Raw genomic sequence first — 24,064 nt, forward strand, 5'->3', positions numbered from 1 at the left:
GGGTCATGTCACAGCTCATAGTGTTAGAGCCATGGCAGCGTCAGTGGCCTACTTGAAGTCAGCCACTATTGAAGAGATTTGCAAGGCTGCGACGTGGTCAGCTGTCCACACATTCACATCTCATTACTGCCTACAGCAGGATACTCGACGTGACAGTCGGTTCGGGCAGTCGGTGCTGCAGAATTTGTTCGGGGTTTAGAATCCAACTCCACCCCCCTAGGCCCAGTTTTATTCTGTTCCAGGCTGCACTCTCAGTTAGTTGGTTCTATTTAGGTCAATCTCAGTTATGTCCTCGCCGTTGCGAGGCCCAATTGACCTCTGTTTGTTGTTTTGAGTGAGCCTGGGTGCTAGGGATACCCCAGTCGTGAGAACAAGCAGCCTGCTTGTCCTCGGAGAAAGCGAAGTTACTTACCTGTAGCAGGTATTCTCCAAGGACAGCAGGCTGATTGTTCTCACAAACCTGCCCTCCTCCCCTTTGGAGTTGTGTCTTCCCTTGTCTTTTGCTTTCTACTGGACTGAGGAGCACGCTCGCGCTACAGGCGGGAAGACGGTCATGCATGCGCGGTTCGTGCATGTACACGCGAGGGCTAGCAAACTTTGTTGCTAGGAAGATCTTCCGATCTGGGGCTACCGTCGGACGTCACCCAATCGTGAGAACAATCAGCCTGCTGTCCTCGGAGAATACCTGCTACAGGCAAGTAACTTCACTGTATAAGTCTAAAGCATAAGGGCATAGTTCAATGGGAAAACATTACAAGCATTTCTGAACTACTTTTAATAATAAACTAACATTTATGACCTGTTTTCTTTATTTAAACATAAAATATACTCCAAAAGAAGACATCTATCACAAATATTGGTCTGTTTCAGACCTTCTGTAAACCTCTCTCTTATCTAATGACCTTTCTTTGTCAATACAGAAAAGAAATCTGTAGTAAACATCTTTAGTTGTGCTTTTTGGCCTTCTCCTGGGGTCTGCTAAGCCACATTTGTAAATAACTCACTTATGTCTTTTAAAGACATAAGTTTATCTCTTTCTTTCTCAGTTCCACAATTCCCTCCTCTCATCCTCTTTATAAAGAGCGCTATGGACAAACCAAGGGCCCCCTTTTACAAAGTGGCAGTGAGCCCAACGTGGGCTTACCACTCGCTAAAAAGGAAGTACCGCCAGGCAACTTCAGCAGCCCAGCAATACTTCCCACTCCCCAGTGCACCGTCATACTAGGCCTTTACATGGTTGAAGTGGAGACATGTGCTAAGGCACCTTTCACGTAGCTTAGTCTTCTATATAAAGGATGTTGTGCTTCTCTGGAAGGCTTCAACTAACTATTAAATGAAAGCTCTTTAATCCTGCAACATAGCTCAAAACAGTAAATCAGTTAAACATATCATTGCAATGAGAGCCTCATAACATGTATAGAATGCTTGTACGTTTGGGAAGCTTGCCAGGTGCCCTTGGCCTGGATTGGCCGCTAAAGTGGACAGGATGCTGGGCTCGATGGACCCTTGGTCTTTTCCCAGTGTGGCATTACTTATGTATATTTGTTTAGGCCATAAGTCAGTCACTTTCAACATAACTTCTAGCAAGCTTGTTGTTATTTTTATTAATAATCTCTTTTATAATTTATTTACTATTAGCCCAATTTTTTAACAAAAACTCCATTAGCTTGATGATTTTATTCCCAGTTCTTTGTAATTTACACAATTCTATTTCTTAGTTATATTCAATTCACACAATCACCCCTACTCAGATATTTTGTATATATTCACTTCACACATCTTCCAGTCAACCTGCAATTTTCTCTCTACTTTCTACTTTTGCTACCATACATCCTATTCCTGCCATGTGACTGTTCACAATTTTATACAGATCACACAATTTGCACAGTGGCAGCTAACAAATTTACATTTTCTCATTACAAATACATCTTCTAATTTGCTCGAACAACTCTTACTCTTTACTCCATACAATTCAAAACATAACTTTAAATCTTTTTGTGGCTTTCTCTGTAACCAACTACACTTCAATTATGGAAAAACAAATTAGAGAAATAAAAGCACATGAGCATCCCAATTTTAACAGAGCAAAGCATTTAAAAATATTGTGCTAATTTTATTTATGATTAACACCTTATAAACTCTTCACTTGCTCTAAGAAAAGTAATTTCTTACTAGTTCTCCTTTGGTAATTGTCTTTGGAACTATGAATAAGTCAGACAACAACCTTTGCATTTTACTTTACAGTGTATGGAAAAGGGAAAACACTGTCAAATATAAACACCGTTATACAAACAATTTATCTTTTCAGTTGGACAAAAATCCCTTCTAGGCATACAGTTCCCTAAACAAAAGGGGGGAAAAAAGGAAGAACACTGTATATATATTTCTCTAAAAAAAAAAAAAAAAACCTCCAAAACTCAATTAGAACCCATATCACAATGTTTAAATATTTTTCCCAAATGTCCTCTATTTTATTTATTATTAGGATTTATTTACCGCCTTTTTGAAGAAATTCACTTAAGGTGATGTACAGTAAGAATAAATCAAACATGAGCAATAGGCAATTACAGCAGTAAAAATATTCAAATAACAATACAAAGTATGGCGTGGAGGGGCATAATCGAACGCGAACGCCCATCTCCATGGGCATCTATGTCCGAAAACGGGTATGTGAAGAGGCGGGACAGACCGTATTATCGAAAAAGATGGGCGTCCATCTTTCGTTTCGAAAATACGGTTTGGACGGACCAAATGCCATGGATTTGGTTCCTTCTGAGATGGGCGTTTTTTTTTTTTTTTTTTGCGATAATGGAAACTAAAAATGCCCAGCTCAGAAACATCCCAATCCAAGCCATTTGGTCGTGGGAGGGACAAATGTACAACACTACCATAGCTCTTAGGGGTGAAGGGGGCAACTACATGTGGGTACAGTGGGTTTTAGAGGCCTCCCATTTACCTCCACAAGTGTTACAGGTGGGGGGGGGATGGGTCTGGGTCTGCCTGCCTGAAGTGCACTGCAGTACCCACTAAATGTGCTCCAGGGACAGGACTTGTTGCTGGTGTATAACCTTGGCACAGCAGTTGACACCTGAAGACTAATCTTGCTGAAAACGTCCTTTATTTGAATAAGCACCTTTACTCACAGTTAACTGCAGATCAGAGGTTGTGCCCCACTGGCAACAAGTCTCGCTGGTACTGAGATTAGCAGTAGGTCAGAGCTGGCAGAATGGTGTACAATGCCCTTTTTCAGCAACATTCAAGGTAAGTGCTGTAACGTGGCTAACACATGAAAGGGATCTAAAAGTGTCTTACACAAATGGCCACTACCTCATGGACTACCGGAAACAAAATGGGCACACTCTGACCCAGTAAGCAGAGGGAAAAGCACCATGGGAGTAGAGCCTAACAACTACTAACATCGTGAGCATTTAACACAAGCTAGTGGAATCACGGAGCCCAATACCCTACACCCACCACAATGTATTGCTGATGTGACTCTTCAGTGCCCTTAACAGAAAAGATGTCACACTCACCCGAGACCCACATCAGAACCAGGGAAAGGCTGTCAGAGGATAGAACACATTCTGCTGTCATGGAGGTGGGTACGGCATTTGAGGCTGGCATACAGGCTGGGAAAAAAAGTTTGTAAAGTGGGTTTTTTTGGTGGGAGGAGGTTAGTGACCACTGGGGGAGTCAGGGGAGGTCATCCCCGATTCCCTCCGGTGGTCATCTGGTCAGTTGGGGCACTTTTTTGGGACTTGGACCTGAAAAAAAAGGGTCCAAATAAAGCGGACCAAATTCTCGTCAAAAATGCCCTTCTTGTTTCGATTATCAGCTAAAGACGCCCATCTCTGCTCGGCCGATAACCACACACCAGTCCCGCCTTCGCCACGCCTCTGACACGCCCCCGTGATCTTTGTTCGTCTGCAGTTGAGGACGCCAAAAATCGGGTTTTGATTATACCGATTTGGGCGCCCACAGGAAACGGACGCCCATCTGATTTGGGTCGAAATATGGGCGTCTTTCTCTTTCAAAAATAAGCTGGATAGTATACTACTTACAATGTCAACACAATACATAATATAACATTTTGACAGTGAAGGGTATAAGCAAAGATGGAACATATAGATAGGTATGAGAGTAAGAAGAGTTGGAAAGTAAGGTGACTAATTTAAAGAAAGTTGCACGAGATCAGAGAGATGATAAAATATGCCAGGACTTGCTGGGGAAGGATGAATAGGGATAGATGCTGGATCTGTGTATGTGTGTGTGTGTGTGTGGGGGGGGGGGGCGAGAACAGAATGGGAGACGGAAAGTACCTGCTGGACCTGCAGGGAGGGGAGTAGGAGAGAAGGATGACAGAGGGAGAAATGCTAATTGGGGGGGGGGGAAGAGGGATAGGAAGGAAAAGAGATGCTGGTCCTGGGGAGGGGGCTGTGCAGGAGGAAAGGCAGTGAGGGGAGAAGCTGGACATCAGAAGGGATAGGGACACAGAAGGGCGATGCTGGAAATAGGGAGTAGGGTCACAGAAGGGTGATGCTGGACAGAGGGCAAGGGGGAGATGTTGACGAGAGCATAAAAAAAGACACAGAGAGGGGAGACACTTAACATGGCAGGAAATAGGAGCAGGACATAAAAGATGCTGGGCTGAGTGGATAGGAATGCTGAAAGAAGATAAATGATGAACGCAGAGACAGAAATGCCAATTGGATAAGGAGACTCTGCTGAGAGAGTAAAGAGTAGACATTTGGAGGGGCATAATCGAACGCGAACCCCCATCTCCATGGGCACCTATATCCGTAGGCGCCTATTTCTGTGAATGGGACAAACCGTATTTTTGAAAAAAGATGGGCGCCCATCTTTTTTCCAATAATACGGGTTGTGCGGGGCAAATGCCTAGGAGTTGGCCATTTTTCAGCTGGGCGCTATCGGTTTTCAGCGATAATGGAAACTGAAGACGCCCATCTCAAAAATGAACAAATCCAAGGCATTGGGTCGTGGGAGGGGCCAGGATTCGTAGTGCACTGGTCCCCCTCACATGCCAGGACACCAACTAGGCACCCTAGGGGGCACTTTTACAAATTAAAAAAAAACAGTAAAAGAGCTCCCGGTGCATAGCACCCCTCCCTTGTGTGCTGAGCCCCCCAAATCCCCCCAAAACCTACTGCCCACAAGTCTACACCATTACCATAACCCTAAGGGGTGAAGGGGGGCACCTGCATGTGGGTACAGTGGGTTTTGGGGGGGTTTGGAGGGCTCAGCATTAACCAGCACAAGTGTAACAGGTAGGGGGGGGGGTGGGCCTGGGTCCGCCTGCCTGACGTCCACTGCACCCACTAGCAACTGCTCCAGGGACCTGCATACTGCTGTCAGGGAGCTGGGTATGACATTTGAGGCTGGCATACAGGCTGGAAATAAAAAGTTTTTAAAGTTGTTTTTTTTTGGTGGGAGGAGGTTAGTGACCACTGGGGGAGTCAGGGGAGGTCATCCCCGATTCCCTCCGGTGGTCATCTGGTCATTTAGGACACTTTTTTGGGACTTGTTCGTGAATAAAAGGGCCCAAAAAAGTGCCCTAAATTCTCGCTAAAAACGGCTATTTTTTTCCATTATCAGCGAAAGCCGCCCATTTCTGTTCGGCCGATAACCGCGCCTCAGTCCCGCCTTCACCACGCCTCCGACACGCCCCCATCAACTTTGGCCATTTCCACAATGGAGTGCAGTTGAAGATGCCCAAAATTGGCTTTCGATTATACCGATTTTGCCACCCACGGGAGAAAGACGCTCATCTCCCAATTTGGGTCGAAATATGGGCATCTTTCTCCTTCGAAAATAAGGCGGATAGGAAAGCAAAAACCAAAGAATGGGACCAACACGATTAGGAAAATAAAATGGTACTGCATGGTTATTCTGTTGACTATGCGTTTGAGAGACACAGAAATATAAGGAACCATGTGTGCATGATTCCCTTATGGAACACATCACGGAGAACTTCTTTCTTGCTCTGTCTCCATCAACTGGTTGAGAGATATATCTTACATGTCTGGACTGTTAAGAGACGAAAAGGAATGGGAAAACAAAATGACCAGGCAACAGAGGTAGAAAATGAATTTTATTTTCTATTTATTGATTACAGTGGCGTTCCTAGGGTGGCTGACACCTGGGGCGGATCGCCGATGCGCCCCCCCCAGGTGCAGTGTGACCTCCCCCCCCCCCCCCCCCCCGTCTAAAGTTCACCCAGCGTGACCCCCCCACCCCTGGTGAAAGGCCACCTCCCCCCGGCGAAAGGACACCCCCCCGGGTGCATTTTTACCTGCTGGGGGGGGAGGGGGGGTGCCGCGTGCCTTTCTGCTTCGCTCGTTTCATGCTCCCTCTGCCCCGGAACAGGAACCTGTTCCGGGGCAGAGGGAGCACGGAAAAACGGAGCAGACAGGTGCGCGGCACCCCCCCAGCGGCGTACACCCGGGGCGGACCGCCCCCACCGCCCCCCCTTGGTACGCCACTGATTGATTATCACTCAGTGTGGCAATCTTCTATTTTTTATTCCTATCACTAAAGCAGAATAAAAGCATTAATTCACAAACTGTAACCTTAAATCTATAAAGAATAGAGAAAAGGTTTAATTTAATTTGTTACCATTTCATTTCTAGAGCAGCAACATTGAAAGAGAAACAACTACTATACCCTTCATCTCTTACATCTCAAACAAATAGTACAGATGTTCAAGCCAATTACACATTTTGTGGCAAAGGATTGAATCCCTTCTCCTGCTGCAGTCAGAGAAAATTAAATTAATTCTACGATATTCAAACACTACTACAGTCGCCTACCCCCAAAGTATTCCAGTCAGTCAGCTGGAGATAAATAACAAAATAAAACAACACAGACAAAGCAGGTTTAAAACTGGGAATAGGTTGACAATGCTATAACAAATAAAACTACATCACATTGGTAGTAAAGGCAACTACCTTTCCCAGAAGTTTACAGAGCTGTAAAGCACTGGAACAGAGGCATTTCACCACCAGGTAAATTCTATATGGGAGAGAAGGTACAATTTAGAAAAGATGTTAGCATTCATTCTTAACTCAGGGAGATGCACAGGCTGTCACTCCATTAACAAACTTTTTATGACTTCCTTATCTATCCCCAACACAGACCAGACCCTTACTAACCAGCTTTTCTATACTTTTTTGTACTAAAGCTTTAGCAATTTCTACACTTTCGAAATTGGGATGTGTCTGAAGCCTGCTCCCATAATTACGCTTAAATCTAGCAGCACACCTATATAAAAAGATAAAAATCCTTTAACTCTTTTGTTCTATTAGATATACTTATTATAAATGAGTGGAGGAGTGGCCTAATGGTTAGAGCACCAGTCTTGCAATCCAGAGGTGGCTAGTTCAAATCCCACTGCTGCTCCTTGTGATCTTGGGCAAATCACTTAACCCTCCATTACCTCAGGTACAAACTTAGATTGTGAGCCCTCTTGGGACAGAGAAATATCCAGTGTATCTGAATGTAACTCAGCTTGAGCTACTACTGAAAAAGGTGTGAGCAAAATCTAAATAAATACTCAGAAGAGCTGATAACAGGCTCTAACCCCAATTTAATCCACTTTCTTGTAATCTTTATGACCCTGTTTACTAAGCTACGCTAAGGGTGCGCTAGTATTTTTAGCGTGTGCTAAACAGCACCCACTAAAGGCTAAAGACACCCATATATTCCTATGGGTGTCTCTAGCATTTAGTGCACTCTAATTTTAATGTGTGCTAAAAATGCTAGCGCATCTTAGTAAACAGGGCCCTTTGTGTTCCATATCACCCCTTTACTTCTGATGTCATACAATGACATACAGAATCAGCCTCTGGCCAGGATGAAACACCATCAGGATGCAGGTGTACCCAGTCTGTCTCCAAAATCTAATATTAAATTACAGCACCTACTCCTGATGCTCAGGAGAGTTTCCGGAAGGGCGACAGTGGAGATGACAGTACTAAAGAATGGGGAATGCAGTGTAGATGTTACACTAAGGCAGTAGCCTTTAGCTGCCTAACCAGCATAAGGAGTTTCTACATTTGCTAATAATTCACGTATACATGAATCCTTTGCAATGGTATTATGCCCCAAAATCAGTTTATTTATACTTCATAAAATTCACCATAGTCTCTTACTTGACAAATAATTCAAACTGCAGGGTACAATTGTCAACAAGGTAAAAGCAGAAAAACTTGACTGATAGATGTTTATTAACAAGTTATCTCTGTGCTTTTCCATTGAGATAATAAAACTAAGAAGTCCTTTCCACTAAACAGTAATTGCATTATGTACAGACCTGATTCTTCAAACACAGGCACCTGAATGCAGCCTATACAAAGTTAAATGAAGGCTGGGTAATTAAAACCCAAAATGTACAAAAACTCAATGCAAGAAATCTGATGGACTTAATTGCATCGTTGTATAACATACCCCAAGATATACTACTACTACTACTGATGAATCCTTCTCTGGTGGAGTAAAAAGCCATTATTAGAAAAATGTATAATCATTGCAATTTTATTTTTGCTACAAAAGCACAAATAAAAAAAAGGCATGTTATGGAAACAATCTCTGCTGTGGGCTTCCCTCCGCTTTTTAGCATTAGCATCTGCAAGCTGCAGTCTCCAAAACATTCTCACTATTGTTTTCATAGTAAAAGGACAGAGAAAAATTTGGTTTATCTTTTTTGGTGTTACACAGCTAAACGCGCATGGAAAAAAAATAAAACACGAACAAACACTCAACGCATGGAAACAACTACAAAGGAAATACAAATACGCAATAAGACAGACCAAAAGGTCTACTACAAAACTAAAATTGGTCCGGATTACAAAAACACAAAGAAACTATACCATCTCGTGAGCAAACTACTAGATACAACGCCGGTCATCACAACCAACACTGACATCCCATCTGCAGACAACCTTGCTAAATATTTCAATGAAAAAATTGCGAACCTACGCAAAACTCTACCTCAGGATAACACCGACATAGAAAACTTCATTAATGGCCTAGACCCAACCCCTGATGAATAGCCAGCGGACCGAATATGGTCAAATTTCGCTCTCCTCAGCGCCGACACAGTTACCCAGGCGATTAAAAGATACTCCAACAGCCACTGTCAATTGGACACCTGCCCCAGCTACTTAATACCATCTGCCCCCACCGCTTCATAACAGATCTCACATCCCACTTAAACTTCATGCTTCAACAAGGTTTCTTCTCTAAAGAAAAAGGCAACATCCTACTCACCCCAATACCAAAAGACACCAAGAAAAAAAACAAATGACATCACCAACTACCGCCCAGTAGCATCTATCCCATTAGTAGTCAAACTAATGGAAGGACTGGTAACCAAACAACTTAATGATTACATAAACAAATTCACTATACTACATGAGTCACAATCAGGATTTCGCCCCCTACACAGCACCGAAACAGTACTACTTACTCTCCTAACTAAATTCAAGCAGGAAATAGCAATAGGCAAAAGCATTCTTCTACTCCAATTTGACATGTCCAGTGCGTTCGACATGGTTAACCATAATATACTGCTAAGACTCCTAGATTATTTTGGAATCCAGTCCGTCCGTTCCTGCTCATTCCAGTCCATTTGCATGGCTTCTTCCCAGCATGTTCCAGTCCACCTGCTCCAGCTTGTTCCCGTCAGTCCATTCCTGCTTGCTCTAGTCCGCCCGTTCCAGCCGCCCCAGTTCTGCCTGACTACTAGCCCATCAACCAACCTGCCTGCCTGACTTCTAGCCCATCAACCAACCTGCTTGCCTGCCTGCCTGCTAGCTAGCTTGTCAGCCCAGTGACTTACCTGCTCAGCCCTGCCTGATTTTGCCCTCCTGCCTGCTAGCTTGTCAGCCCATTGACTTACCTGCTCGCCAGCCCATCAACTTCTTCTCAGCCTCCCTGCCTCCCTGCCTGCTAGCTTGTCAGCCCATTGACTTACCTACTCACCAGCCCATCAACTTCTTCTCTGCCTCCCTGCCTGCTAGCTTGTTAGCTCATTGACTTACCTGCTCGCCAACCCATCAACCTCTTCTCAGCCCATCTACCAACCTACCTGCCTCAGTCACTACTTATGGCCCCTGTACACATTCTCTTCCTTGCCCTATCCCTTCCTAATCTTTTCCCCTCCCCCTACCGCTGTCTACCGCTGAAACTCACTGCCCACCCATGTCCTCTCCAGACCTACTCACTACTGCAATACCCTATTCACCCCCGTCCCTCACCACTTCACCATCTCTCTTGTCCCCTCCTCCTTCCTAGCTCTCAACCTTTAACACTTCCTTCCTGCCATTAACCCATCCCCATTCCTCCTAAGTGCATCCTGTCTTCGTCGCCCTACCTCCCCCACCCTCCTCCGCACTCTATTGCTCCTCCTCCTGCTATCCGCGGGAGACATCAATCCCAATCCAGGTCCCCCCCCCCCCACCTGTCTTCGTCCTATCCATGCAAACGATTCCGGGATGTCTCCAATCTCATCTGTATTCCCCTCCTCCCCCCCTCTTCCCTCTCCTTCTCATGTGCCCTGTGGAATGCCTGATCGGTCTGCAACAAACTTCCCTTCACCCACGATCTCTTCATCTCTCGTTCCCTTCAACTGCTCGCCCTAACTGAAACCTGGCTCTCCCCTGATGACTCTGCCTCAGTTGCGGCCCTATGCCATGGAGGTTATCTCTTCTCCCACAATCCCCGCCCAGTTGGCCGCGGTGGAAGCGTCGGATTACTACTCTCGCACTCCTGTAGTTTCCAACCCCTCCTCCTACCGCAATCTCACTGCTTCTCATCCTTTGAAGCCCACGCCATCCGTCTATTCTACCCGTTGCCACTCAGAGTTGCAGTCATTTACCACCCCCCTGATAAATCCCTCTCTTCCTTCCTCACTGACTTCGATGCCTGGCTTTCTGTTTTTCTTGATCCCTCAGCTCCATCCCTCATTCTCGGAGACTTTAACATGCACGCTGATGACCCATCCGACTCTCACGCTTCTCAGTTCCTCACTCTAACATCCTCCTTCAACCTCCAGCTGTGCTCCACCACCCCTACTCACCAAAATGGCCACTGCCTTGACCTCGTCCTCTCCTCTTCCGGCTCACCCTCCAATTTCCATGTCTCAGCTCTTCCTCTCTCTGATCATCACCTGATCACCTTCACACTTCTTCACCCCCCCTCAGCCCCGCCCAACATTAACCACTTCTTCCAGGAATCTCCAGGCTATTGACCCTCCCACCTTATCCTCTAGTGGAGTGGAGGAGTGGCCTAGTAGTTAGGGTGGTGGACTTTGGTCCTAGGGAACTGAGGAACTCAGTTCGATTCCCACTTCAGGCACAGGCAGCTCCTTGTGACTCTGGGCAAGTCACTTAACCCTCCATTGCCCATGTAAGCCACATTGAGCCTGCCATGAGTGGGAAAGTGCGGGGTACAAATGTAACAAAAAAAAAATCTCCTCCCCTCCATCATGTCCTCCAAGTCTGTCGACAAGGCTGTCTCCACTTACAATGCCACTCTCTCCTCTGCTCTGGACACCCTCGCACCATCCATCTCCCGTCCTACAAGGCGTACTAATCCCCAGCCCTGGCTGACCCCTTGCATCCGTTATCTTCGCTCCTGCGCCTGATCTGCTGAACGCCTCTGGAGAAAATCTCACACCTATTCAGATTTCCTTCATTACAAATTCATGCTATCCTCCTTCCAGTCCACCCTATTCCTTGCCAAACAGGATTATTACACCAATTGACCAACTCTCTCAGCTCCAACCCTCGTCATCTCTTCGCCACCCTTAACTCCCTCCTCAAAGTGCCCTCTGCTCCCACCTCCCCTCACTCTCTCCTCAATCACTGGCTGACTACTTCCGCGACAAGGTGCAAAAGATCAACCTTGAGTTCACTACCAAGCCACCTCCTCCCCTTCACCCTTCAACCCTCTCCCTCAACCAACCAACCCTGGCCTATTTCTCCTCCTTTCCTGATATCACCGAGGAGGAAACCACCCGCCTTCTTTCTTCCTCGAAATGCACCACTTGTTCCTCTGATCCCATCCCCACCAACTTACTTAACACCATCTCTCATACTGTCACCCCCTCCATCTGTCATATCCTCAACCTCTCTCTCTCCATTGCAACTGTCCCTGACACCTTCAAGCATGCCGTAGTCACACCTCTCCTCAAAAAAACATCACTTGACCCTACCTGCCCCTCCAACTACCACCCCATCTCCCTCCTACCCTTCCTCTCCAAAATACTTGAGCGTGCCATTGACAGCCGCTGCCTTGATTTTCTCTCCTCTCAGGCCATCTTCGATCCGCTTCAATCTGGTTTTCGTCCTCTACACTCGACAGAAACAGCACTCTCTAAAGTCTGTAATGACCTGTTCCTTGCCAAATCCAGAGGCCACTACTCCATCCTCATCCTCCTCGATCTGTCCGCCGCTTTTGACACTGTCAATCATGACCTACTGCTTGCCACACTGTCCTCATTTGGGTTCCAGGGCCTGTTTCTCTCCTGGTTCTCCTCCTATCTCTCCCACCGCACCTTCAGAGTACACTCTCATGGATCTTCCTCCACCCCATCCCGCTCTCTGTTGGAGTTCCTCAGGGATCTGTCCTTGGACCCCTTCTTTTTTCAATCTACACCTCTTCCCAGGGCTCACTGATCTCATCTCATGGTTTCCAGTATCATCTTTATGCTAATGACACCCAGCTTTATCTCTCCACACCAGACATCACCGCAGAGACACAGGCCAAGGTATCGGCCTGCTTATCCAACATTGCTGCATGGATGTCCAACCGCCACCTGAAACTGAACATAGCCAAGACCAAGCTTATCGTCTTTCCACTAAAACCCACTTCTCCTCTTCCTCTGCTCGCGATCTCAGTTGAGAACACCCTCATCCTCCCCATCTCATCCGCCCGCAACCTCGGAGTCATCTTCGACTCCTCCCTCTCCTTCTCTGCGCATATCCAACAGACAGCCAAAACCTGTCGCTTCTTCCTCTTTAACATCAGCAAAATTCATCCTTTCCTCTCTGAGCACACCACCCGAACTCTCATTCACGCCCTCATTACCTCTCGCCTTGACTACTGCAACCTACTCCTCACTGGCCTCCCATTTAACCATCTATCCCCCCTTCAATCCGTTCAGAACTCTGCTGCACATCTTATATTCCAACTGAACCATTATACTCATATCACCCCTCTCCTCAGGTCACTTCACTGGCTTCCGGTCAGATATCACATACAGTTCAAGCTTCTCCTTCTTACCTACAAATGCACTCAGTCTGCAGCCCCTCATTACCTCTCTACTCTCATCTCCCCTTATGTTCCCGCCCGAAACCTCCGCTCACAGGACAAATCCCTCCTCTCAGTACCCTTCTCCACCACCGCCAACTCCAGGCTCCGCCCTTTCTGCCTCGCCTCACCCTATGCTTGGAATAAACTTCCTGAGCCTGTACGCCAAGCCCCCTCCCCACCCTTCTTCAAATCCCTGCTCAAGGCACACCTCTTCAACGTTGCTTTCGGCACCTAACCTTTATACCTATCAGGAAATCTATACTGTCCCAATTTGGCTGCCCCTACTTGACTAACTGTACATTTGTCCTTTAGATTGTAAGCTCTTTGAGTAGGGACTGTCCTTCTATGTTAAATTGTACAGCACTGCGTAACCCTAGTAGCACTTTAGAAATGTTAAATAGTAGTAGTAGTAGTAGAATCGGTGGGAACACTCTTAATTGGATCAAGGGTTTTCTAACCACCAGAACATATCAAGTGAAATCAAGCACAAACATATCGTCACCCTGGAAACCAGACTGCGGAGTACCGCAAGGATCACCATTATCACCGATCCTCTTCAACCTCATGATGACCCCACTAGCCAAGGCCTTGTCCATCCAAGGCCTTGTCCATCCAAGGCCTTATCTATCCAAGGTCTTAACTCATTCATCTACGCTGATGATGTTACATTATACATCCCCTAAAAACACGATCTGGCAGAAATCACCAATGAAATCAAGCTCAGCTTAAACATCATGAACTCATGGGCAAATGCATTCCAACTAAAACTCAATACAGAAAAAACACATTGTCTCATCATCTCATCCCAATACAATACATACAAACCCACAAACATTAACACCCCAGGTTACACCTTCCCTATCTCAGACAGCCTGAAAATTCTCGGAATAACAATCGACTGGAACCTCTCACTAGAGACCCAAGCGAAATCCACCATAAAGAAAATGTTTTTCTCAATGTGGAAACTAAAACGCGTGAAGCCATTCTTCCTGAGGGAAATATTTCGCAACCTGATACAGTCAATGGTACTAAGCCATGCAGACTACTGCAATGGAATCTATACGGGATGCAAAGAACAAATCATAAAGAAACTTCAGACCGCCCAAAACACAGCAGCTAGGCTTATATTTGGAAAAACGCGTTTTGACAGCACCAAACCACTCTGAGAAAAACTGCACTGGCTTCCAATCAAAGAACATATCGCTTTCAAAATCTGCATGATAGTTCATAAAATTATTTACAGTGAGGCCCCGGAATACATGACAGATCTCATTGACCTGCCAACCAGAAACACCATAAAATCAGCACGATTATAACTAAACCTCCACTACCTAAGCAGCAAAGGACTCAAATACAAATCCACTTATGCATCCAGCTTGTCCTTCTTAAGTGCACAACTATGGAACAAACTGCCTAAAGTAGTAAAAACTATGCTCAACCACCTAAATTTCCGAAAAGCACTAAAAACAGACCTGTTCAGAAAAGCATACCCCACCGACTCAACATAAAAATCCTGGATACTTGTGACATAACGTAACCAAAGAACTTAATGGACATATCCTAACTCTTCCTCTCCCTCTCTAAATTCCTCCAATGTATTTACCTCATTCTACCACAATATCACCTTGTATTTGTTCATACCGACCGGCTAACGCCATTACGGTACTATGTAAGCCACATTGAGCCTGCAAAATGGTGGGAAAATGTGGGATACAAATGTAATAAATAAATAAAGGGAAAGGGAAATGGGACTTGATATACCGCCTTTCTGTGGTATTTTGCAACTACACTCAAAGCGGTTTACATATATACAGGTACTTATTTTGTACCAGGGGCAATGGAGGGTTAAGTGACTTGCCCACAGTCACAAGGAGCTGCAGTGGGAATCGAACCCAGTTTCCCAGGATCAAAGTCCGCTGCACTAACCACTAGGCTACTCTGTTAAAAAAAGAACAAGCTCCCATGTCTGGAAAGGAACTTGGGTGGGACATTCTACACATTGTCCTTTTTTCAGGTCACAGCCTGAGTTTAAAAGGAAAAACAGTCTTACTCCTGAAATCAACCTTCCCCCTGGATTCTTCCTGTCTCCAAGGCTTTGCCTAGGCAGGTACAAGATCTCCACAGTGGCTCTGGGGTTCCTTAAAAATCTCAAAAGCAGAAAGTTAAAATCTGTTACACATGCAGCAACTGACTGTGGGTTTGGCCAAGAGAGACATGCAGCTGTGCAGCGGTAGAACAACAGTGAAACCAACAGACAAGTATTAACTAAAGTGTGAACACCCAGATTCAGTCTCTATAACAGCTCCATTTCCGGAAAAAGACCCTTGGGAACGGATCCAGTGGCGGTCATCGGGTGAGAGGAAATTCAGGAGCAAGACTCCTGATGTAGGCCTGTTTGGCCGAAACACAACGTTGTGTCGAGTCATTTTTTATGTATTATTATATTATTATTGACTTGGAAATTATTAAACTTTGTTTTTTTAAACATAATTTGGTTCCATTCTTTGGATAGCCTGGCTCATATTCCCACCTTTTTTATTCTTCACACATGCAGGTTGTCATTCTTTTAGTATGTGCCAAAAGTCATCTGACAGTTCAGCAACAAATATTGTCACAATTCAAGTCATGTACCTTAACAGCATTCCTCTAGAAATGGTTTCAGAGAAATGAGAAAAATCTTTCCTCCAGTTCTCTGTTTACCATCAGTTCTTGCTGTGGAGGTACTTAAAAGCTGCTCTGAGATTATCCAGAACATGGGCTTTGACTTTTTTTTTTTTACATTGACCGCACAGTTTTAATAACCCTTATCACCACCATCCTCTGGTCTAGGAAGTTTAATATTTGATAGTAGGGAGGATGGAGACTGGGGCTGTACTAGGAGAGAGGGACGGAAATGAAGGGAGAAGAGTATGACTGCGCTGGGAGAAGGGGAAGAGATAAGTGCCAAGACCTTCAGGCAAAGACTTTTTGGTTACACTTCAAGCATAAGTGGTGTACCATAACCAAAATACCTTTCCCTGAAGGTCCTGACACTCCCCCCCCCCTTTTACCAGCACAGCTACAGCCATAATCCTCTCCTTCTCTCTCTCCCAGTATAGCCCCAGCCCCCTTCCACTGTCTCATTGTCTCATCACAGTCCCAGAATTCTTCCTCTCTCACAGAACAGCTCCAGCATTCTTTTCCTCTCCCTTTCTCCAAGCACAGCTTCAGCACACTCCCTCCCTCCCAAAACAGCTGTAGCAGTCTCCCTTCCTCTCATCACAGCTTCTTCCTACCCATGCTACCAGGATAACTTTTTGCTTTGCCTCCTGTCCTCCTCCCTCCCCCCTCCCCTCCCCCCGCAATCCCATGTAAGCAGGCAAAGCACAAGGAGGTGAAGTTAAGCACAATAATAATTTGGGACTTTCAAACTGATTATAGCCTTACCTTGGAAGGATGTGAATTGACTACTGAAATGGTATCTACATGATTCCTTCAATGCCTTTCTCCTCCGGAACTATGATCACATGCTGACCTCACTGTCTCCTTTCCTCTGGTTCTGGTGGTCACACTGCTCAGCTCAGCTCAAAACTTCTCCTCCAGCGCTGCCACTGCTAACACTGTCATTGCTAATGCAAACACTGCCACCTCCTCTCTGACGCTGCTGATCATGTGCTCTAGTTTCCGACATGAATATTGCCGCGCTGCTGGCCAGGTGCTCAGTCAGGCATCGTTGTGGGACTGTTTAGCCATGTGCTGCTCTCTCTACATGACTCAGCTCGGTCAGAACACTCACCCCACCAGCACTTAAATTCCTCACTGGTCCTTTTGTTTAAAATTGCATAATAAAGTTGTGGAGGAAACTCCCCTACAAAATGTCTCTTAGGTTAAATTTGCAAAGTCTTTTATCCAATATACAATAAATCTATATTTATCGTCACATGGGTGTGAGCTTCTATTAGTATCTCTCAATATCAAGCATATAATTCACAGAATTCCTGTACGACATAGCGCTACATTTCACTTATCTAGCTACGTCAGGGAAATGAGCTCTGTGGAAAATATTTTGTACATGTCAGCGTAAGCACCCTTTGACATCAATAAAAGTTCCAAAGTTCACAATACTCACTTCATACTAGTTTGGCGCTTTGCTTATAGAAAGGTTATTCCACAAAGATGGTGGTAGTGTTCTACCCTTTAATAGGTACCTGATGACGCTAACCAATCAAATTATACTAATGGAAACCAATCCAGTTCTTTATTAAGTCCCATAGGTGCTACTGTTTCTAATTCATATATCACTGTTTCTTTGAATTCAATAATCTTTCCAAGTCACCACCTTCCCTCCCATCAATAACTGAGTCTATAATTGTCCATTGAATATCTCTGACACAAACGGGGCAGATGTCTGTTGCATATTGCTCCGTGACTTGTGCTCTGTCAAACGCAACTTAACTGGTCTAATGGTCCTTCCCACATATATTTTCTGACATGGGCAATTTATACTGTATAGCCATGTATGCTGAATTACAATCAGTATTGGCTTGAGCTTTAATCAGACATGTATGTTCAGGGGCATGCCATTCTGAACCCTCTATCATCATACTACACCATTGGCAATTACCACATTGCTTGTGTTGAAAATTTTGAGGTGAAGCCTTCAAAGTCCTGAGTGTCTTAAGATTTTCCCCTATCGATTTTGCTCTACGTAAAACCATAACTGGAGGGTCTATAGACATAAATAGTAATTTAGTAATGCGCAAATGTTTATGAATACTAGAAGCTATGGCTGAAGAAACGGAAAAATATGGAAGAACCCAAGTAGTCATATCATGAGATTGTCATCATTTATATTGGAACAATAAATTTTTTTGTGCGTACTTGGCTCTCAAGCTTTATTTTTTTAATCACTCCCAGAGGTTATCCACGTTCACACAGAAGTTGTTTAAGCTGTTGTGCCTGATATTTAAAATCCTATAAGAAAGAACATATTCTCTGCAAGCATAGAAATTGGCTCACAGGTAGACTATCCTTTACCTATGAGGATGAGAACTATGATACCTTAGTAAATTATTGTGATCAGGTTTTTTTTTCAGTAAAGGGTGGTCCCTAGGCCATCAGGAGTTTTGAACACATTAACATCCAAAAAATTAATAGACTTCTTGTGATAAGTCATGGTAAATTGAAGAATCTCATCTCAGGATATGACTAGTATTCTATCATATTTTTCAATTTCTTCAGCCATAACTTCTAATATTCATAAATATTGGCACATTACTAAATTACTATTTACGTCTATGGACCCTCCAGTTATGGCTTTACATAGAGAGAAATCAATTGAGGAACATCTTAAGACATACAGGACTTTGAAGGCTTCACTTCAAAGTTTTCTACACAAGCAATATGGTGATTGCCAATGGTGTAGTATGATGATAGAGGCTTCAGAATGGAACCCCCATGGACATACACATCTGATTAAAGCTCGAGGCAATGCTGACTATAATCCAGCATACATATTGTACAGTATAATTTGCCATTGTGAAAAAATATACATGGGAAGGACCACTAGAACAGTTAAGATGCGTTTGAAGGAGCACAAGTCACACAACAAACATCTGCCCCGATTGTGTTTCATTGGCTTCAGTGAATCATTCCATTGTAGATATTCAATGGACAATTATAGACTCAGTTATTGATGGGAGGAAGGGTGGTGACGTGGGAAGATTATTGAATTCAAAGGAACAGTGATGCATATATGAATTAGAAACAGTAGAGTCTACAGGACTTAATGAAGAGCTGGATGGGTTTTCATTAGTGTAATTTGATTGGTTAGCATCATCAGTTACCTATTAAAGGACAGAGAATGTCACTGCCATCTTTGCGGAATAACCTCTCTATGAGCAGAGTGCCAAGCTAGTATGAAGTATAGTGAGTATTGTGGTCTTTGGAACTTTTATTGATAAGTCGAAGGGTGCTTATGCTGGCAAGTAAAACATTTTTTTTTCCACAGAGCTCATTTCCATGATGCAGCTGAATAAGTGAAATGTAGCGCTATATTGGACGGGAGTTCTGTGAATTTCTATGTTGGACAGGAGTTCTGTGAATTTCATGCTTAATACTGAGGGGCACTAACGGAAGCTAAGTACATAAGTACATAAATATTGCCACACTGGGACAGACCAAAGGTCCATCAAGCCCAGCATCCTGTTTCCAACAGTGGCCAATCCAGGTCACAAATACCTGGCAAGATCCCCCAAAAGGTTCTATACATTTTATGCTGCTTACCCCAGAAATAAGCAGTGGATTTTCCCCATTTGAAGATAAGTGTGGATTTATTGTAGATTGAATAAAAGAGTTTGCAAATTTAACTTAAGTGACACGATAAGAGACATATTGTAAGGGAGTCTCCTTCACAACTTTATTATGCAATTTTAAACAAAAGGACCAGTGAGGAATTTAAATGCTGGTGTCAAGTGCACACACTTGCTTGGATTGCACACACTTTCTGATGGTCCAGAAAAACATGTAAGTATATTTTTATAGGGAGACCTTTTGATGTGTTTTAATTTGAAGGGGGTTTCCCTGGAAGTATTTATAGGACCACATTTAGATAGACATGTAATACCCCAGCATGTTTTAAATGAGATAAACTCAGTGGATCTTATGCACACAGTGGACTTAGGCCACTCACAGATTATGAGAAGTCATATCTGTCACAAAACCCCATTGAGATTCTCTGTCATGGTAGATGGTCCAATCCAATCTGGCAAAAGGCATCCTCTTCCAAATTCCACAGTTTCAAACAACATTCATGAGAGATTCATCCAAATTTGCCTGGGAACAACCAATGCATTCACTTCAATGCCTTTTTTGTGTCATCTCGCAGCACACTCTTGATGGAGTGGGTGTAACCATCCTGTGATCCAAGAGAGACCTCAGCGATTTATGTGGAACATAGGGGGAAATTCTATATGTGGTGCTTGTCACGGCTGTGGTCATACCCCCACATCCAGACTCACCTTTTTTCCTGGTAGTCAGGCTCCGTGGCTTCTCCGGACTGCTTTTCCCTGCATTGATGCCTCTGCTGCCTGTTTCCCTGTTATCCAAGCCTATTTCCAGAGATTATCCAAGCCTCACTCTGATGTTCCTGTATCCAAGCTTCACTCCAGAGTCTATCCAAGCCGCAGCCTAATGTCCCAGTCCCTGCTGCATTCCAAGCCTCATTCCAAGTTGTGACATCATCAGTGAGATCTTTTATAATGCACCTTGTGACTTTCATGCTTTGCCTTTGCAAGAGGCCTTGTCTTCGTGTTCCCTACTTGGTTCCAGGTCCTGTCTTGTTCCTGATTCAGCCTTGCCAAGTCCCTGCCTTGTTCCTGCCTAGCTGTGTTCTTGTGTGTCTTGTCCCTGAAGTCTTGTTCCTGTATGCCTCGTCTTCTGCCTAGTCTTGTTCCTGTGAGTCTTGTCCCTGAAACTTTCTTCCTGTATGCCTTGTTTCTGAACCTTGTTCCTGAAGCCTTGCTCCTGTGTGCCTTGTTCCTGCCTATCCATGTTCCTGTGTGCCTTGTTTCTACTACTACTACTACTTATCATTTTTATAGTGCTACTAGATGTATGCAACGCTGTACATATGAACATGAAGAGACAGTCCCTGCTTGACAGAGCTTACAATCTAATTAGGACAAACAGGAAAAATAAGAGATAAGGGAATTACTGAGGTGGGAATGATAAAATAAGGGTACTGAACAAGTGAGTAAGGATTAGGAGTTAAAAGCAGCATCAAAAAGTTGGGCTTTTAGCCTAGATTTGAAGACGGCCAGAGATGGAGTTTGACAGACCAGCTCAGGAAGTTTATTCCAGGCACATGGTGCAGCAAGATAAAAGAAACGGAGTCTGGAGTTGGCAGTGGAGGAGAAGGGTGCAGATAAGAGAGGTTTACCCAGTGAACGGAGTTCCCGGGGAGGAGTTGTAGGGAGAGATGAGATTGGAGAGGTACTGAGGAGCTGCAGAGTGAATGCACTTATAGTTCAATAAGAGGAGTTTGAACTGTATGCAGAAATGGATAGGGAGCCAGTGAAATGAGTTGAGGAGAGGGCTAACAGGAGCATAGCGACACTGGCAAAATATAAGTCGTGCGGCAGAATTTTGAACAGATTGAAGAGGAGAGAGATGGCTAAGTGGGAGACCTGTGAGAAGCAAGTTGCAATAGTCTAAGCGAAAGGTGATAAGAGTGTGGATAAGGGTTCTGGTAGTGTGCTCAGAAAGGAAAGGGTGAATTTCGGTGATATTATAGAGAAAGAAACGACAGGTTTTAGCAGCCTGCTGAATATGTATGGAGAAGGAGAGAGAGGAGTCAAAGATGACCCCAAGGGTACGAGCTGATGAGACAGGAAGGATGAGAGTGTTATCCACAGAAATAGAGAATGGGGGAAGAGGAGAGGTTGGTTTAGGGGGAAAGATAAGAAGCTCAGTCTTGGTCATATTTAGTTTCAGATGGCACTGAGACATCCAGGCAGCAATGTCAGTCAGGCATGCTGATACTTTGGCCTGGATTTTGGCTGACAGTGGGATAGAAGTGGAGGAGGATCCACCAGAGTATACATTAAAAGTACGATGGGAGAGATAAGAAAAAAACAGGAAAGAACAGAGCCCTGAAAACCAAGTGAGGACAGCGTATCAAGGAGTAGGCTGTGATCAACAGTGTCAAAAGCAGCAGATAGATTGAGAAGGATGAGAATAGAATAGAGACCTTTGGATCTGGCCAGGAACAGGTCATTGGAGACTTTAGCAAGTGCTGTTTCAGTTGAATGAAGGGGGCGAAAGCCAGATTGAAGTGGATCAAGAATAGCTTGAGAAGAAAGAAAGTCAAGGCAATGGCAGTGAACAGTACGTTCAAATATCTTGCAAAGGAAAGGGAGGAGGGAAATGGGGCGATAGTTGGAAGGACAGGTAGGGTCCAATGAAGGTTTTTTAAGTAGTGGTGTGACTACGGCATGTTTGAAGGCATCAGGAACAGTCGCAGTGGAAAGTGACAGATTGAGGATATGACAGATAAAAGGAATGACAGTAGGAGAGATAGTATTAAGTAGATGGGCAGGAATAGGATCGGAGGAACAGGTAGTTAGTTTCGAGGAGGAGAGAAGATGTGTAGTTTCCTCTTCAGAGTTTCAGAAAAGGAGGCAGGGGTTGGAGGGTTGAGAGAATAGACTATGGGAAGGAAAGGTGGAGATGACCTGGTTGAGAATTCAAGTTTAATCTTGTGAACCTTATCATGAAAGTACTCAGCCAGAGTCTGGGGAGAAAGTGAAGGGGGAGTTGGAGGTGAAGGCACTTTGAGGAGAGAGTCCAGTGTGGCAAAGAGATCTCGAGGGTTTGAGCCAAGAGAATTTGTCAACTGGATGTAATAGTCCTATTTGGCAAGTAAAAGAGCAGACTGGAAGGAGGTCAGCAAGAATCTGAAATGTATGAAGTCAGCATGGGCACAAGATTTCAGCCAAAGGTGTTCAGCAGAGCGGGCACAGGAACATAGGTAGCAGATTCTAGAGGTCAGCCAAGGCTGGGGTTTGGTACGCTTTACAGGACGGGGAATGGGAGGAGCAAGAGTATCCAGAGCAGAGGAGGGAATAGTATTATAGGAAGAGACAGCCTCATTGACGGATAACATAGTGGTAGAGAGGAGATTTGAAACACTAGAAGACAGAGTAGGAGGGTCAATAGCCTGAAGATTTCTAAATGCATTGGTTAAGATTGGGCAGGACTGGGGAGGAGGGTGTTAAAGTGTGAAAGCTATCAGATGATGGTCAGAGAGGGGAAGAGCTGAGGCACAGAAACTGGAGAGTGAGCAGTTTGAGGATAAGATCAATACTGTGGCCATTCTGGTGAGTGGGGGTAGTGGAGCACAGTTGAAGATTGAAGGAGGATGTTAAAGCGAGAAACTGAGAAGCATAAGAGTCAGAGAGATCATTAGCATGAATGTTAAAATCCCCAAGAATGAGGGAAGGAGATGAAGGTTCAAGAAAGAAGGAAACCCAGGCGACAAAGTCAGTAAGAAAGGAAGAAAGTGACTTATCGGGGGGGGTCGATAAATGACTGCTACTCGGAGAGGCAGAGGAGCGAATAGAATGATAGAGTGGACTTCGAAGGAAGAAAAGCAGTGAGACTGAGGTGGAAGAAGAGGTTGAAATCTACAGAAGGGTGAAAGTAGTAGCCCGACACCACCTCCACGGCCTAGCGGGCGAGGAGTATGGGAGAAAAGATAACCTCCATGGCATAGGGCCACGACTGAAGCAGAGTCTTCAGGGCAAAGCCAAGTTTCAGTTAGGGCAAGCAGATGGAGAGAATGATAGATAAACAGGTCATGGATGTAGGAAAGTTTGTTACAGACAGAGCGGGCATTCCACAGAGCACACAAGAAAGGCAGGCAAGAAGGGAGGAAGAGAGGAACAGAAATTGGATTGGAGACATCACGGTGTGACCTGCACAAATAGAATGAGAGCTGATGTGGAGGACCAGGATTGGGATTGATGTCCCCAGCGGAGAGCAGGAGAAGGAATCTCCTGCCTAGTCTTGTTCCTGTGAATCTTGTCCCTGAAACCTTGTTCCTGTGTGCCTTGTTTATGAACCTTGTTCCTGAAGCCTTGCTCCTGTGTAGCCTTGTTCCTGCCTAACCATGTTCCTGAAGCCTTGTTTCTGCCTAACCATGTTCCTGTGAGTTTAGTGCCTGAAAGCCTGGCTTCTGCAAACCTTGTTCCTG

General features: G+C 44.7%; 1 protein-coding gene and 1 long non-coding RNA gene across 2 annotated transcripts in view; one reads left to right on the forward strand and one right to left on the reverse strand.

Annotated features, from left to right (window-relative positions):
- Positions 1-24,064, forward strand: part of DGKI (diacylglycerol kinase iota) — a 1,705,262-nt gene that overhangs the window by 989,253 nt on the left and 691,945 nt on the right.
- Positions 1,144-17,799, reverse strand: LOC115479258. Its single transcript, XR_003943638.1, has 4 exons — positions 17,789-17,799; positions 8,838-8,844; positions 5,671-5,672; positions 1,144-1,227 (listed from the first exon to the last, which is right to left on the reverse strand). It is a non-coding gene; the product is annotated as an uncharacterized LOC115479258 (long non-coding RNA).

This window comes from Microcaecilia unicolor, chromosome 10 (assembly GCF_901765095.1).
Source record: "Microcaecilia unicolor chromosome 10, aMicUni1.1, whole genome shotgun sequence".
NCBI classification, from domain to species: domain Eukaryota; kingdom Metazoa; phylum Chordata; class Amphibia; order Gymnophiona; family Siphonopidae; genus Microcaecilia; species Microcaecilia unicolor.